Below are 17,730 nucleotides of genomic sequence, written 5' to 3'. Positions count from 1 at the left end.
TATGGAGAGAAGACTCTTAGAGGTCCTGTGTCCTAGACTGCTCACATGAACTACATTCTTCTGAATGGAGCAAGCAAGGATTTTGGAGAGTTAATGAAGAGTACTGGATAAAAAAGGTTCCAAAGGGAAAGTGTCAAACTGAGAGAGGAGAAGTCCAGAGATTGAACTTAGCAGCTATTCATCAATGTAATAGTGTCAAAGAACCCGAAACCATGGTCCACATCTTGATGAATGCTCTTGGGCTGAAACAGAGATAACAGGAAGTATCCTGCAAGACAAACCGAAAATATTGTTTGTGGTCTTGCGCACCATGAGCATGAAATAATGCATCCTGCTAATGCATGGAGTGCAACAGCCAATATCCGTGCTAAAGTTAGCATTTTGCATTTCTGGGAGGGAGGGATGATGATGGTTCAGATTGGACGCATTCAGAATAAGACCGAGTGGAGCACCTATTGTCGCACCTCATCCATCAAAGGGACAAAACAGTTCTTAACATAAAAAAAGAGATTGATGACCTAGTCCTGAGCCTCTTTCTTCATTTACAAAAATCTGAAAGACCAATATCCATGTAACAGCAAGAAAAGTCAATTAGCTCAATCAACATTGCTCAGCAGCCTCTTTGCCATGGCGGAGCATGGATGTGTACAGCTCTTGGACATATTCGAATTAATACCAAGTTATATATTACCCAGCCTCCCTTAGAGTTCAAGGTGGATTTGTGGAACAGAACACTACTGAATGATCTCAGTGTATGAAAGGACAGGTCCGGGGACTACATTGTATTATCATACATTTTCTGCTCTTGTTGGTCAGGAACGAAGGTCCTTGCTGAAGCAGGTTTTAAACATTAGGAGCATGGGGCGTGGCCAAGATGGTGGTGGAGTAGGAACGTTTAATCTGTGCTCCAAGCCTTCCGTTTACAGCCCACACTGCCCCTGTCTGACTACTTGTGCCCCCTTCCAAGAGAGAGCGAGATGCCCCAACATCGCTGATGCATCTGACGCTAGCTGAGCAGTCCGGAAACCATTTTGCTCGAACCCATTTTGATTGCTCCTGGCGGCAGCGTGGTGTGAGGCCCATGGCAGAGCTCACAGAAGTAGCAGAGAGACCATGGGACTCTCATCCGTCAAGCAGCTGCAGTGTCCTCTCTCCCAGTAGGCACCTCGGGGAGGACACAGACTGAGGGGAGTATGGGCAAGCCGACTGGAGGTGCAGAGGCCTACAGGCCTCCCGTGAGTGGGCCCGCATGGCTGTTGATCATCGGGCGGCGCCTGCACTCTGAGGAGTCAGTTCCATGGGTAGAGTGGACTGCGCCCCTGCCTACTGCCCGGACTAACCTTTGGCTGACCCCTGGCACTTGGGACACCACGATGCGCCGGGCCAGAAGGGGCTTTGAATTCAGCTAGCGCTCAGGTAAAATCAGCCAGGATGATATGGCGTGAATATTCCAGGGGCATCTGGACAGGCTTCCACGCTTAGGAGAGATTTTGAGCTATACTCTGTCAAGACTCATGCCTGGTTCTGCCCCCCATTTGTGATGAGGGAATCTGTCCACCAGCTGTCAGGAGACCAGTGACCGGTTTCCTTTGCTTAGTGAGCTGCACTGAAGAGTCCAGAGGGAAGCCGGATAACTGCACACGACGAGCTGCCCACCCCATTCTCCCCCAGTGTTGGCATTACTGGCAGGCCACTATGGTGGTGATTGGCCCCTCCGGGGTTCGATGCAACGGGGTGAGACAGGTCTATACCATTTGCAGGGCTACCTCTGCTGACTCCACTGCCTGACCCCCTGCAGTTATGGCGGTGCACGAATCATGCAAGGCTTAACCTTGAGAGACATGCTTACCAAAGCCCCCCAAAGAAAAACAATGTGCACCGAGAGCGAAGTCCCAGCAGAGATGAGAGCAGAGTCTCCTCACCACAGAGAGTCCTCACCACAGAGAGTCCTCACCAACAAGGATCCCAATTGACCAGATCCTTCATGGAGGACCTCTTCAATAAGTTTCGCCAGTATATAACCCTCCTGCGTGGCGAAGTTTATAAGGATATAAAGGAAATACAACACAAACCTGGTGACCTGGGCAACAGATCTCCATTCTGGAGATTGCCAGTGACGTGGGAGAGGAGGCATTAGATGCTTGCAAACAGAAATTGGTCTATCTGCAAGAACAACATCTCATGTTGCAGGTGCACCTGGATAACAAGCCTGGTAGGACAAACACCCATATCCGTGGTGTCCCTAGGGGAGCAGAGAAAGGGGACATTGAGATGTATTTAAAGTGCCTATAGCACCAGATCCTCCCTGACTTGGCAATTGCAGATATACAGTTGGACAGAACCCACCGAGTCAATAGAGCCAAGCACGCAGGTGGTGTGCCACCGAATATCCTGACCTGCCTGCACTACTACCGCTAGAAGGAAACCATAATGGACGCTGCCCGCTAGATGAACGTCATCTAATTTTGGAGGGCACTGCGGTGCTCCTCAATCAAGAGTTAGTACCAGGCACCCTACAGCGTCGGCGGCAACTCAAGCCCGTTACCACCTTCCTTCAGAGCAAGTCAGTGAGTACTGTTGGGCGCACCCTTTCCAACTACTCTTCACCATTGGAGAGGCACACACAGTTCGCTCCCTAGCAGAAGCTCTTGCAATAGTTAACCTCCTGGAGCTTTCTGACCCAGCCCCTTCATCAGACAGTCCAATTGGGGTGGATGGTCCACTGCGGAGTGCTGGGAAATGGACTAAAGTGTCATGGGGAAAATCAACAGGGAAACCTTCAGAGGGCAAGATACAGAGAAAACAACAAGCTACAGATGGCCAATTTGAAAACTGGACAGTGAACACAGGAACGTCCACCTGGTATTCGCTGTCACAGTCAGGTATGGGGCAGTGAATATGCATCTCAACAGCCTTGGGGGGGGGGGTCGAGTCGGAGGAGTACCGGGGGCACATTAATGACAGGTAAGAGGAGCCATGGACCCTAAGGGATCCTTTGAATCCCCAGTCAATATGGACTACCCCAGTTGGGGTGAGTAAACGTTTGATTTTACTTGTTATGTTATTGAGGAACACTAAGCACACCATCACCACACCAAGACTCCACGCCACACGTGCCCAATGCTCTGCTGCCGTAATGATCTACAAAGGCACCTAACCCCACATCTGGCATATCTAGCACCCTCATTTAATAGACAGTGGTATAGTTATAGGTTATACAGCGCCTTAGGAACAATCACACATATATCAGGATAGTATTGATTTACGGTGTTGTAAGGTGAGGAGAACCACCAACCTCCCCCAAAGTTGTGGCCAAACCCAACATAGAAATTCACAAAATTCTCAGCACACGTCTGTAGAGTAATAATAAATACTAATGCAAGTATTCATACATTATAAACACAGTTTCAGAAATCTTCTCTTTCTTTTATTCTTTCCTTTCTGATCAGCCAACATGTGTTTCGTCGCACACACTGGGAAATCATCCCGCGACTTTCTCAAGGCTTCAATGTCATTGGTAGCAACTTTCCATGTGGTGATAATTCCATCCCAGATGCTTTAGACTGCGGGTGAGTCTAGTATCCTTGCTTCGAAGTGAGCAAATCCGTAATTTTCAGTAAAACACCCCGCTCCACGCCGTAGTACAGCCGCAACTAGATCAGTCTGTCCAGTCCTCGAGTACCAGGAGGACATTGGATTTGGTAATATCTAGTGCCCTCACCCACTACCACCACTGCGCATCCTTAGCCTGAACACCAGGGACCTTATCGCCCAGTACAATGTGGTGCCATGCTGAAAATGCTTAAAGATTCAGGTTGGACATATGCTGCTGCAAGAAACACACCTCCTTAAAAGGAACAGGAAATGGCTTCAATTATGCTGGTTTGTCCAGTAGGTCTTGTCCTCCGGTCCAGCCAAGAGGGGAGGGCTGGCTATCTTACTAGCTAATAAGTTCACAAGAAAACTACTCTCTCTGTAGCTGAGATCCCCGGTATCTCTCTTCTCTTTTGTCCTGAGCTTACAGGCTAGTAGTTTACCTGCTTTGTCACCCCGGACATAATATTAATGCTTGGTGTGTAAGAACACGTATTCCCTTGCAATCCAAACTGGAGCTCTGAGCTGATGTCTCACTGTCGTATTTTGGCACCAAACTTTCTGGGAACATGTACTCTTATGTTGAGCCTCCAGTTCTCTGACCTTAGCCTTCCTATCAGGGTTGAAATTCGCTGCAAGGGCTAAAAGTGCCTGCAGTAGGACCACCTTAAGGACATCCCAAAGCATGGCAATCTGCGGAACTGACCCATCATTCTCCGCTATATAGGAGGAAATATAACTGGGGATAGAGTCTATGATCTCTGGCTGCCTCCAGAGGTGGTCTATCAGCTGCCAATGTTGTTGTCAGGGGGGTATGTCTAGACAACATACGACAGATTGGGACGCAATTGAATACTTGTTATTATGCATCAAGCATAGATATTAAGTTGGAGGTGACAAAGCAGGTAAACTACTAGCCTGTAAGCTCAGAAAAAAACAGTAGAGGGATACCGTTGCCCTGGCCAGCACCCACAAATGGGACATGGCATACACTCTAGAGAACATATCAGAGGCATTCCGCATATACTACTCCACGCTACTCCCACCCCCAAGCCATGCAGACACATCTAGGCATGATACCACTGCTGGAACTCATGACACTACAATCCGCCTCATTCGAGGTGGACATAAAAGTAGAGCAGGTCATCACTAGCAACACCAAATTACACAATGGAAATGCCCCAGGCCTGGACAGGTTACAGCAGCCTTTAACAAGACCTTTAGTACACAACTGGCTCCTCTGCTGGCTTAATTGTACAACTCTTTTGCAGACACTGCTGTGCTCAGCCCAACGATGCAGACAGCCCTAATTACAGTCATACCCAAGTTAGGCAAAGATCCCTTGACCCATCTCACTTCTCAATGTAGACGTAAAGATATTTACAGACATTCTGGTACTACAACTTTCCCAGTACATGCAAGACCTTATAAGCCCAGACCAGACAGGGTTTATCCCTGAAAAGGGCTATTCTGACGATACAAAAGGTATCCTTCACATCATGGATAAAGCCTTTCAGGCCTAGTTACCAGCCTCTCTCTTATGAATAGATGAAGAAAGCGTTCAATAGAGTCCAGTGGCCCTTTCTATGGGAGATACTTAGTAGGATCGGAGTAGACCCCAGATTCCAAAAGTGGGTGTTCAGTGGCTATGTTCGTCTATGTGCCCATGCCCATGTTAATGGTAAGACCTCTGGCCCCATCGAGATACAGAGGGGGCCAGACAGGGCTGCCCTCTGTCTCCATTTCTCTTTGTCCTTTATATGGAGCCCCTAGAAGAAACGATATGTAGAAACCCACACATCAATTTTGGCCGCACAGAACAGACAATGTCCTTCTGATACTCATCAACCAGCTAACCTCATTTCTGGCCCTGCTCCACGAACTAGACTCTTTTGGCATGGTGTCAGGGTAACACATCCTGGCCTCCATACCCCAGGGGAGAACGGCTGCCTTTCAGGGACAATGCCCCTTCTCCTGGACTAACCATCAAATTAACTACTTGGGTATAAAACTCTGCTCAATGGTGGGGCGTACGGCAGACCAAAACTTCTGTGACCTCCTCCAGGTAGCTCATACGGATTTACAGAATTGTCGTATCGGGGGACTTTTGTACCTAGGCCGCATAGCGGCTGTGAAGATGACCCTACTTCCGAAAATACTGTATACAATGCAGGTGCTCCCCCTACAATTACCCCAAATATTCTCTGTGATGCAACAGTTATAGAAAGGTTTATCTGGAAGGGAAAGAAAGTCTGAATGCCGAAACAACAACAGTATGTCCCCACATCTGATGGAGGCGTGGGGATTAGCTCCCTCAAAACGTTTATATGGCCCTTCACCGCACTCAGCACTTTTCCTGCTCCTTTGAGAACTCCATCCCCACCAGACTTTGCGGCCGGGGCCGCCAACATGTCAGGACACGCGTCTGGAGGCGCATAAAGGCACCCAAGGGCTCCCGCAGCGCAGGAGCCCTTCACCGCACTCAGCATTTTTTCTGCTCCTTTGGGGACTCCATCCCCACCAGACTTTGCGGCCGGGGCCGCCAACGCGTCAGGACATACGTCCGGAGTCGCAAGCTTACCTACTTGATTCTATTGTACCAATTATGTGCTGTGTACTTTTATGATCCCTTGTGATCGAAATAATGTTGTTGATGATGACTATATGGCCACCCAACTGCTGAACCTGATAGAAAGGCATCACAACTGATAGAAAGGCATCACAAGACCTCTGAGTAGCATTAGTGCTTTAAGGACCAATCGGTTGCTGGCATTCATATGTGGAAGGCTCCCTGGTTGCCCAAAAACCACAGATAATGGGGAGCATATATACCCTTCCCAAAGACTCGTATAATAGGCAGCCCAGTGTTCCTGCCAGCCAGGTGTTGGCAGTGACTTCCTGGACTGGCAGATCACAAACTGCAAGCAAATGGGGGACCTTTAACACCAACATGGTTTACAGCCCTTTCAACAATTACAGAGGGACTATGGCCTACCAGGGAGGGAATATATGCACTACCTGCAAATGCGTCACAGGGTGACCGAGCCAGAGATAAAAAAATAAATAAAAAAAAAGCCAGCAGCTCGACCACCAACTCCCCTTGAGAAATGGCTGCTCATCAAATCTGATGACAAACACTTGGTCTCGGACCTCTACAAACTACTATTAAAAGCGACTCCACATTTGCGTACGGCTGTCCAAGAGAGATGGGAGAGAGAGTTAGAACACACTCTGAAAGACAAGGAAGGAGGGATATATTTTACCACACAGGCACAACCGCAAACAGTGCCGCAGGAAGGGAAGCCACGATTAAGGTCATAGATTAATGTTGTATTTCAAACAGCAACAGCAGGGTTGGGAGGAAACAGTGGAGAAGAAGGGTGGGCTGGGGTGTTTAAAAAAACGACAAAGTCAAAAAGGATGTGAGGGGAAATAACTGATGAGCTAGACTGAGGGAACATCATGAAGAGTACAGAGATGGCATCTAACGCGGGAGCAGCACAGCACTAGAAAACCCATGCAGTCCACCCACTCGCACGGAAAGCTTGAAGCAAAAGAGAAAAGTAGTTCTCTGATGTGGCTGGAGCTGCTGAATGATGAACGTCGTCCTATACAAAGGATGGCAAAAAGATATGCTCCAAAGTCAAGAAGAGAAAGCAAGGCCATTGAGTGAGATGCAAGTTAATAAGATTGAATGGAAAACCAACAAATTGTGCTCAATGGGCTAATGCAAAGCCTGCTGTAATTATTGGTACTGTACACAAAGGGCCTTCAAAATTGTCTAAAAACAAGACCTAAAATGAAAATGCTTAGAACACACTCAGGGCAACTATTCAGCACAGCGACAAATGTCCCACTTTACGGCCTAATCTCCAACTACTCCTTTACTGAACTTACTTTGCAAAGCATGGTAACGCTTTGTATGGGATAATTCTGTTTAATTCTATTTATATAGCACATGTTTATTTATTTATATGGGCACTAATGCCATAACAACATGATAACTTTAAAATATGTGAAAGTTTGCATTGACACGAGAAGCTTAAAACCAAATGTGTTCTTTCAATCTCTGTCAATCTTATGTCCAGTTAGTCTAAATCCAATGCCGTCACTGTATCTGTATTCTTCACAACCTATTTAGGAGCTCACACTTTTCTGAGATTCAGAGTACCCCTTGCCTAAACCGCTTGAACATCTTCTAATGACAGAGAATAAGTCTGGCCCAGTTTCAAGTAGGGGAAATCCAGGATTCACGTTCTTTCTTGACATTTTTACAGCCTGATTTTATTGACTCTTCGTACTCGTGCCATACAATACTTCAGGTGCTCTGTCTAGATGAATCTTGCACTCACAATTACTACTAGTACTTATTTCAGGTTGTGACCTCATGAATTGAGTGATCATATCTATCATCTCATCTAACTCCGCGCAGGTATGCTCCCATAAAGGTATGTGCAGTCATGAGCTCCAGAGGATTTGGGGCCAGATGTAGGGAACACTGGTCACAAAATACTAGTTGTGCATTGTTACCAGTGTGTAATTTTAAGAACCAAACTGTGTACTAATAAGTTGGTTAACAAAATCCTGAGCCGTGGTGGGTCACAACCTGAACTACCTAATCCATATGCATGAGGTAGGTCGTAAATTGCAGCTCACTACTTTTGGAGGTCATCTTGGGGATGGTGCCTGCCAGAGTCAGCAGACCTCCAGGTCTATTATCACTTTTTGAGCATTCTTTAGCGGAAACAAGGCGGCACTTAGATAAAAATAAAAGTTGTAACTTTTTTTTTTATTGCACTAGAGTAGACACTGGCCTCCTGGACTGCTGCCTACTCCCCTATCTCCAACATTTTTTTTTTATATATATATATATATATTAAAAAATGGGAAGGGCTTATCCCTCCACGTTGGATTTGCGACTGCTAAATAGCTTTGTAAATCTGGCCCCAAGTTTCCAGTGCATCTGGTTTGGTTTGGATTCATCTGCTAAATTCTTCTCCGCGCACATTTCCTTGATTCATTCAGCTTAGGTTGGTGGAGTTCTTTTGCGAGCTTCTAACTTAATAGCATCAAAGATGCTGACCTTGCTTCCAAAAGTATTTACTATTGCTAGTGCATCGATTTCACTTGCGAGCAGGTAAACACGAGCATGGGCCTCACCCTCTTTTGGTCTACCAAGAACAGTTGATCATAGTTCTTGATTAAGCGCTTTAAGAATAGCTGCACATCTAGCACGTGTGTGTAGCCAATAAATAAATCATTAAAGCTTCAAACTCTAGTACCTTCATTCGGTGTGCTACTAAGAATACATGGAAAGGACAGGGCCAGTTTCCATATAGGCCTCTGTACTTAAGGTTGCATCCCCAGTTCATGGGAAATGCATCCTTAATAACATTCCCCAACTGTTGACCGATTCTCAGTAGACTTGGGGGAAACATTTTTCTGGGACATCTAAGAGTGTGTCAAACTTGACACAGCTCGAACAGTTCCGAAGTTATAGAGGAAAGGTGGGCAACATTTATTTTTTAACTTACTAACAAAAAATTATCTTAAGAGGGTTTTCTTCACACACAAGTCCATGGCATGGCAGCCCTTGGTACCTTTTTTTGGTTTGGTTAAAAATCTGTTCTAGCATTTTGGAGCCATACACCAAAATGTCAGAGTCCAGTACGCATGTCAAGGCATGAATTAATTTTGTCAATAGTTTGCAAACTGCCGGTAATAGATCCTGAACCTTGGAAACTGCTCTAGTGCACAGGCCCGGCACTCTGATCATGCATGTTAGATATTTACAAGGCTTGCACTTCAGAGTTTTTGGACATTTAGAGGAAAAGCCAAAAAAATATAAAGCATTAAAGCCTGAGCCACTGCTAGATTATCGATTTGTTGGTATGCCTTGGACCAGTCACATTTACAAACATCTCCCTGATCAGCTTAACTGGAGATGGGGGGGGTGAGGGGGCTTCACCACACCTCAAGCCACCCTTATCATGGGTTAGCTACACATGCCCAGCTCTTACGTCACGGTATTTTAACAGCTAACCCTCCCCGAGCTAGCCAAGCACCTTGCTAACGGTTGGGGAGAAGCAATTAGTTTTTTACTCCCCTGCCTTAGCTAAGAGCCGAGGAGGCCATGAACCCAAACCTTCCTCACCTTACCCAAGGCCAAGGGTGAAAATTGAGAAAATAGTGCTGGGATAGATGTATGGTGCTGTCCCAGCACTCTGTTCACAACTGAGAACACAGCACTGGCACAGCATGTTACATCTGTCTTAGGGATGTGTTTACAACGGAAACATAGCACTGGGACAGATAAAAAGTTCAAAAAGAGAACATACAATTAGGAAAGATATAAGATGCTGTGCTCTGAGCACGGTGCTGCGGCGGCACTTTATATTTGTCCCAGCATGTCCACACACCAGTGCTGAACTAGCAGACACTCGAGTATATACATCTTAGCGCTGTGTCAACTGTGCAGACAGCACCGAGACACAAGTAATCTTCCCCTGCACCCTCTTTACGAGTGTCAATTGAATGGTATTGCAGCTGCTGCTTATCCCACTCTTCATTGCCCACACCACTGTACAACCCACCGAGGAGCAAGGCAGCTGCTAGTGGGTGTGATGGCATATGATGAGCGTATGGTGTATGACGTTAGTAATTTTTATGAATGCTGGTAGGTTCTGTGGAAATTCACAATGTGTGAATGATGGGGTGTGTGAATAATGTTGCTCGTGCAGACATATGGAGGTGGATACATCTCCATTTCTGTGTATGCGGACTTGTGAAGGTCGGTATTTTGGCATATGATAGTGGGTGTATTGACATGCGATGTCTGTTTGGGTGAATCATGGTGGTTGTGCTGGAGTTAGACAATGGTTGTTTTGGCACAACGGGGGTGGTGGTAGGAGTATCTTGTAATGGTTGGTGTCAGAGGCGCAACTAGAACCAAATTTCGGGGGGGGGGGGGCTGAAACTTTAAACAATAGGCAGAGTGGAGCTGCAGGGGCTCTTAGAAGGGGTGAAACAACAGCAAGGCCTCATTAACATGCAAATGGTCTTTTAAAGACCTGTGAAGTGCTCGGGTGCGGCTGTGTGTGTGCCCGGGAAGCTGTCTCATCCCGGGCTGCCACACACGACGGGTGGGGCTGAAGCCCTTTGAGTCCAATGGGTGTTGCGCGCCTGGTTGGTGTGGGGGGTTATGTCAATGGGTAATGATGGGTGTGTGGATGCATGTTGTTGTACGAGAATTCGTTTCTGGTTGTCAGGGAAGGAAAACATTTATCCAAAACCTTGTCCAAAATGTCTACTGAAATTTAGAATGGTACCTTTGATTCCCATTCCTTCTCCCAAGGTACGGTGAAATCACATAGTATTTGATTTTACAGGCCCCCTTTTATGCGTTGCTTGTTTACACAAGAGGTATCTTTTTGTAGACAGCCAAAACACAGCCAAAACACAAGTATTATAGTATTTTTATGGTTCTTCCAAGAACCATTGCACATGAAGGCCTTCTATTTAATTATGGACAAATAACGGTTTCTTTTGTCGTGGAAAAAACTATATTTGCCACAAAGTCGACCATCCCAACTGCTGTCTTTCCAAACAACACCAGTTTGATCACATAGGTGTGTGCAGTTTACAAAAGATCCCTATCACCCGTGGAGTCACCTAGGGCTCTATACAGTCTCCTATTATCATCAACCTATACATGGATCCGCTTGGTTCTCTGCTCACAAATAACAGCATCAAGATTCACCAATGATGCACAACTCTGCTTGAAAGTCTTCTCTGTTTTTGACACTGAAAGCCTCAAACACACTGCTTGGCCATCAACCACACCTGAATGTCAAGCGCCTAACTGAAGCTCAATCCAACCAAGACAGAATTTCTGTTATTTGCCAATAACAGCAAACAAGATACAAGATAAACCCGACTCAATGACATAAACCTTGACAGCTTTGAATACCAACTTTCACCAAATCCCAAGTCACTTGGATTCACCCTAGACACCAACCTCACCCTCAAGGAACACTTTGCCAAAATACACAAGAACGGCTTGGTATCAGCTCGATCTTCTAAAGAAAGTAAAAAAGTTTCTTCCAGAAAGTAACTTCAGAACTGCTGTTCAAGCTCTTGTATATGGTTGGTGGTAATGTCCTACTCCATGACCTCTCAGGTGCTGCACTGGCACCCCTTACGGTAATCCTATGTGCTGCAGCACATCTCTTTCAGAGCCTGAAGAAATATGATCACATCACTCCCATCCTGATGGAACTTAATTGGCTCCCTTTGCCAACCACCACTATCTTCAAAAGCAGCTGCATCATTTACAAAGCGGTCATGACCAGAACTAAGCTTATCTTGCAGACAACCGCACCATCTTTGGTACATCCCAGCACACCCATAGTCAGGACACCATCAGTCTGCAGACGAAGAAGTGTAAAAAAGAAATAACAAGAGAGCAGGCCTGTTTTAATCTATGCACTCAGGATCTGGAACAACATCCAGGCATCTATCAGAAACATCCCAATGCTGCTCCAAAGTAGGAAAGAGTTAAAGACTCGCCTCTTGAGAACACCACATGACAACATCATAATGAGCTAAATCCAGAGGAAGATCTTTCTACCTCCTGGGCCCACAAGCTTGGAACAGCATGCCTGCTGAGTTACGCAAATGAATAATGAACGGTCTTCCAGAAAGCAACTAAAAACTTGACTTTTCACTCACTAATTCTGTCCCTTTGCATTCTCTTACTTTCTCCAATAGTGATGGGACACTCCTTGGAGTAGCCGTGTGCTTTAGAAATCCCAACATTCATTCATTACAATGCATTAATCATCCTCAACCCAGCTTCATCTGCTCATACTCACCGACTCTATGGTTGTTTTTTACCATGTACAGCGCTCTGCTGCCTTTTGTCTAGGTTTGTACTAAAGAAATACCATATCCAAGCATACAGATTAGTGAAAAGAAAAAAAACAAGCATTGGCATAGCCAATAGGTCTCGCCTTTGGGACCTTATAAGTGTTTAGTTATCCAGCACAATATCCTTGGTGCAACATCATCAACTGTTGCATGGCTAAACACTTATAAGGTCCCAAAGGCAAGACCTATTGGCTATGCCAATGCTTTTTTCAAATCACTGTGGCATATAACCAGAGCCACTGGAATTATGCTGCAGAGGAGCACCAAATTATGCTGCAGGTTTTTATGTCGCAAGAAAAAGGCAAATTATCTGGCATAATGAGGCTCATTTTTTGATAGTATTACTTCATTATTTTGATATTTTTTTAACATGGTAATACTGTCTGCGCAAAAATGTCACCTCATTGGTACCAAGTTAAGAACCAAATACAGAAATAAGCAACTGAAAGATGACCAGTTAACCTTTGTGAGGGCCTTCCTCTGCGCATGGACACATGTTGCCACGTTTTAGTAAGTTTAGATCCGTTTGAGCTATAAAAAGAAATTATGCAGTAGATGGAGTAGTGGCAAATGCAGCACATCCATAATTATGCGAAAGAAATCTGGGGCCGCAGAATCGAATAATTTTTGTGACCTTGCATATAACTCAGTTCTGGTTCAGGTTCACTCACGTAGGCCATTCGTTAGGGGGAAAATAACAAACACCTGGTAATTGTTCACAAAAAAAAAAATCTGCCTGATAGATGGTAGAGTAACATTGGAGACGCCTTTTTGGGACTCCGAAATTGTGGATGACCTGAAATTCCTTGAAGGAGGTAGACAATGGGACCTAATTAGGTGAGCCTGTGGGTAGTAACAAATGCACCAGGAATAAGGCAATGTGGGAGGAATATGGAGCAGTGTGTGCAGTCTGAAGAGACAGTATATGCTTTGGTTGCTCACAGAAATGTAATCCAATTTGGGACCTATGGAAGGAGTCGGAGGCGATGGATGACTAAACCAAAAGATGAAGGGAAGTGGGACGAATCCACTTGACTTGACTCTGAACTCTATGGATCAATCTGTCTTTAACAATATGGCTTTATTGGGGAGTGGTTGGGTTGTTTGGATGTTCGGTTTGGTACCACTATATAGATTCTGTTGGCTTGATATCAACTTACAAATGCAGTTTAAAAAAAACTGTACTGGAGCAGCATATTGTACATGAACCTGAGAAAGTTGGCTATCTTCCTAAACCCTCTCTAACCACTTGTCACTCTGTAAATAGTCAGAAATGTTCTCCAGACAAAAGATGGAGTAACCTACCTTCCAGGATGAAAAGAGGAATTGATCCTCCCCAACCTTGATAGGGGTATAGGGGAAGGGCTTTCTCCACTGGGAAAAATGTTTCCCCCTGTACAGTTCTTTGCTATGGAAAACTCCCCATAAGGAAAAAGGAGCTTTTAGGAAAAGTCCATTGACATTCCCAGAATTATGCTGAGCAGCCTCCACTTGGTAAAGCTTTTCTGATGAGCTTCCAGTAATGTTTATGAATAGAAAAACGTTATTTTACATGAACGAAAAACAAAAATTAAAATGTAAGGTGAAAGTGGTGTTTTAAGCATGTTCCTATAACTATTTGTTTTTATTTTATTCAGGTTTTTTTTGGCCTAAGGAAACGAAAGTGAACATAAAAAAAGCATACATTCGGCCTATAAAAAATAGACAATTACACTTCAGAACTGTGGTTCAGTTCAGGACGGACAGATATTCGGTTTGGATAAAAAAACGAAACATTTGTATCTTGAGGATGTAATCAAACAAATGTGTGTGCGGGCATTGTCCAAAGCTATCACCTCACACACTGTATGTTTACCAAGGATACACGTATGTCCCTGCTGCCGAAGAACAACAAAGCTGGCGCTGTAGTGTGCCACCCGACCCTTACTTGCTTACGCATACACGCACGCAATAGTGGTGACGATTGTCTCATCACTGGGACATAGATACGGGATGGGCGTTCACAAACCTCGTTCCCGCTATCATACACAGAGTGTGCGTTGTGCCTGCTCCTGCGCTACATGAAGTACATTACACAGGTGACGAGGCAGTGAGCACATGCTGACACTCCAAGAAGTACAGCAATTGACTGCCCAGTCCCAGCCCGACTTGGAAGTACACAAAACCTACGCGCCTACAGCATCAAAGTGCTTGGCTGCTCCTCAGCACTGACAGCCTGATGGGGGTGAGGCAGGATACAGCGCATGCACAGAGAGGTATGTGAACTTACAAAACAAGCATTGGCCGCGCGTGCGAGATGCCATATGTGGTGGGGGAGGGGGAGAAGCGGGAGTTGTGTGTGCGCGTGCGTCATCGTGATCGCTCTGAAACCGAAAGTGATCGCGATGACGCACAAGTTTTCAAAGTGCTGCTGGCGGCCGGCTGCGCGCGTTCACGATCGCGTGAACGCAAGCGTTAGGCCAGCCAGCAGCACTTTGAAATTCCCACATACAAAATGTCTCTTCGAGCATGCGCTGGCCTCAGCGAGACCTAACAAGGTAATGTATGAAAACGTGCAAACTGTTTAGCCAATAACATGGTTAAGGGAAACTACTAGAGGGAAAAACTATGCTGTTATCATTTGACTCTCATAATTCTCAGTTCGAAATATTGACAAAAGGGATTGCAGTATCACACTTTTTCCTGGATGAAGAAATAAAATGTAATTAAAACAAAATAATGATAAATTAAAGGTTCAGTTGAAAAAGGTGATCCTTCACATGAATGGGTGCATGGAAAATGGACTGAAGCTAAAAAAAAACATAGGTTTGGTAAAAAATGATATTGAAATGTGAATCCCCTTTTAAATTGAAGAACAGGGATGGAGAACACAACCAAGAAAGAAAATGTGGGTCAGGAATTTCGGAAAAAGTACAAGTGAAATTTGGAATCTAACAAGGTTCAAAGAATGTGTGTGGCATGAATATGATCAATTGTAGTGTTTGCTTCTTTTAAAGGGGCACAGTGTTATTAGCCGTTATGTATTGGTATCGCATGCATGTGTGCAAGACTTATTACCAAGTGTTTGTGTTTATTGTTCTTTTGAGGACTTAGTTGCTCTGCCCATAGGCCAGTCCCAGGTTCCCTTGCTGGCAGCTAAGGAGCACATGTAAGAGGATATCTCGGAAAAGACTGACTTACCGCTGTGCCGCCACTATGTTCTACGTGTTTCCACACCCAGAGTAAAATCTGTGGAGTGCCCATATTACACTCTCCTACTTTATGCGATTAGACTGGATTATGGCATGAATGTAATTTCTTACTGGGGGTATACAAACTTGCAGCATTGTGATTCCCATGTGCATCCCATCCATGTACTCCTGCCTCGGGCAGCTCTCAGCATCATGTATGACATATAACGAATAATTGCGCAAATGTCAATTTTCTAGGGAAAGGAAGCTATGGTAATCAACCTTTACCCACCCCTTCCTACCGAGTGGCTGATGTTTAAAATTTCAAAAGAAGCAACTTACAGGCAGTTCTTTGAAGTGCTACATCCCCAACACCTATGCCATTGACAAGCGTTTCATAGAAATTAGTGTGTTGTTCTGTCCGCTCCCTCTCCAGAACTACCCATAGTGCAACTTAAAAGTAAGATATTCTCCCTAGACCTTATCTTAAGCGTGTGCTGCCGTGCTAGTCTGTAGATCAGAAACAACCCTATCATGAAAAATTACTTATCGCAATCAGTTTATACTAGCTAAAAGTGCAAGTGAACACACAAGCACCGTACCACATCCTGGTAGGCATAGACAACCTGCGCCAATGACCTTTTACCCCTATGATCCTCTTGTCCTTGCATCGCTCCTCTTGCCATGTTGTGTTCAGCCTGGGGATTGTGGCTTTGCCTCCACAATCTGCGATGCAAGTAGGTCTTCAGATGGCTGGTGAGCAGGAGGAGGATGATTGCCCTGCGTTCATCATGGCATCAACATTAGGTAGCATTTAGCCCTTGCACAAATTCAAGTGTTAACAAAATCTGTCCCCAGTGATATTAACTGAAAAAGATCCTTATCATATTCAGTTTGGTAAGTTGGCCCAGAAGCATTAAAAACGTTACGGAAATGAAGTAATTTCAAGGAGGTTATTTTCATTGCCTGAACATTAGTTTCTGTCATTGCAACTGTAGAGCAGAAGGAACTCTGCTACCTAAACATTCACTGCACATTTGCGAAGACTGTAATCCAGTTACACTGAGTGAGCCTGTCTGTCACTCAGTGCTATTTATGTCTCCCTGTAGTAATACTGGAGCATTGTCTACCAAAAATAACTAGCAATAGTGCTTTATCCAAAGACCTGCTGCCTAGAGGTCCCAAGTGGTTCCATCAGATCACTATGGGGCCTATTACTTTCATAAGAGATCCAATATTTGTTATCTCGTGCAACTCGTTGATGTCGGATCTCGGTAACCAGCAGAGCTAGAAACCTCTAGATCCCACCATTTAAACAATTTTTTCAGTCAGTAAAAACGTACCTCTGACTGGATAGCGATGTTTATTGGCCGAAACTGTTGCTCTTATTGTATATAGTAGCAAATGTTACACCACCTCCCATGGTTAAGTGTTGACTGTTCTACCACAGCCGTGTTAGGGTGAGGTGAAGAAACTAAGGAAGTCCTAGCAAACTACTACAGTCTGAGCATATAGCACCCTGGCCAGAAAACAGAATGGCTGTGTCTCCTTTAATACAGCAAGGTGTTCCCTACAAACCACAGGATATACTGCTAATGCCTTAAGTTTGCCTTCAAAACAGTCAGTGTCCCTTTAAAAGCCAAAAATACGTTTACATTTCATGCACCCGGCATTCCAGAAGTAAAACGTAATCCATGTAGACGGTTGCCCAGTACATTCCAAAGAAGAATCTCCATTCTGTGCATATATTTGACAGACGAAATGTGAATGGCTAGAAAAATGAAGAAACCCAAGAGTGTAACTTGATAATGTCCTCAGAACATAAATACACTCACGGCTGTACTATCTACTACTAAGGAACCTGCTGAATACTGAACTTTTTAGCAAGTCTTTAAGTGAGAGCTTAAACGGGCGATTTACAGCGACTAAGTATACCAGGTTTCCCGGCTCCAACTGCTTCCTGCTCCAAACGTACTCTGCACAATCTCCACTCACCATTGCAAATAACCTGCTTTCCTTAAAATGCTTCAACACGTAT

The 17,730-nt window shown here is 44.9% G+C and overlaps 2 protein-coding genes across 2 annotated transcripts in view; one reads left to right on the top strand and one right to left on the bottom strand.

Annotated features, from left to right (window-relative positions):
- The window catches only part of LOC146868592 (uncharacterized), an 895,771-nt gene that overhangs the window by 797,738 nt on the left and 80,303 nt on the right, over positions 1 to 17,730 (top strand). The gene's annotated exons all lie outside the window — the stretch shown is intronic.
- The window catches only part of SLC31A2 (solute carrier family 31 member 2), a 183,002-nt gene that overhangs the window by 147,386 nt on the left and 17,886 nt on the right, over positions 1 to 17,730 (bottom strand). The gene's annotated exons all lie outside the window — the stretch shown is intronic.

This window comes from Triturus cristatus, chromosome 1_2 (genome assembly GCF_964204655.1).
Source record: "Triturus cristatus chromosome 1_2, aTriCri1.1, whole genome shotgun sequence".
NCBI lineage: Eukaryota > Metazoa > Chordata > Amphibia > Caudata > Salamandridae > Triturus > Triturus cristatus.
The sequence above is the reverse complement of the archived record's forward strand: the minus strand, read 5'-3'. Positions and strand labels throughout refer to the sequence as shown.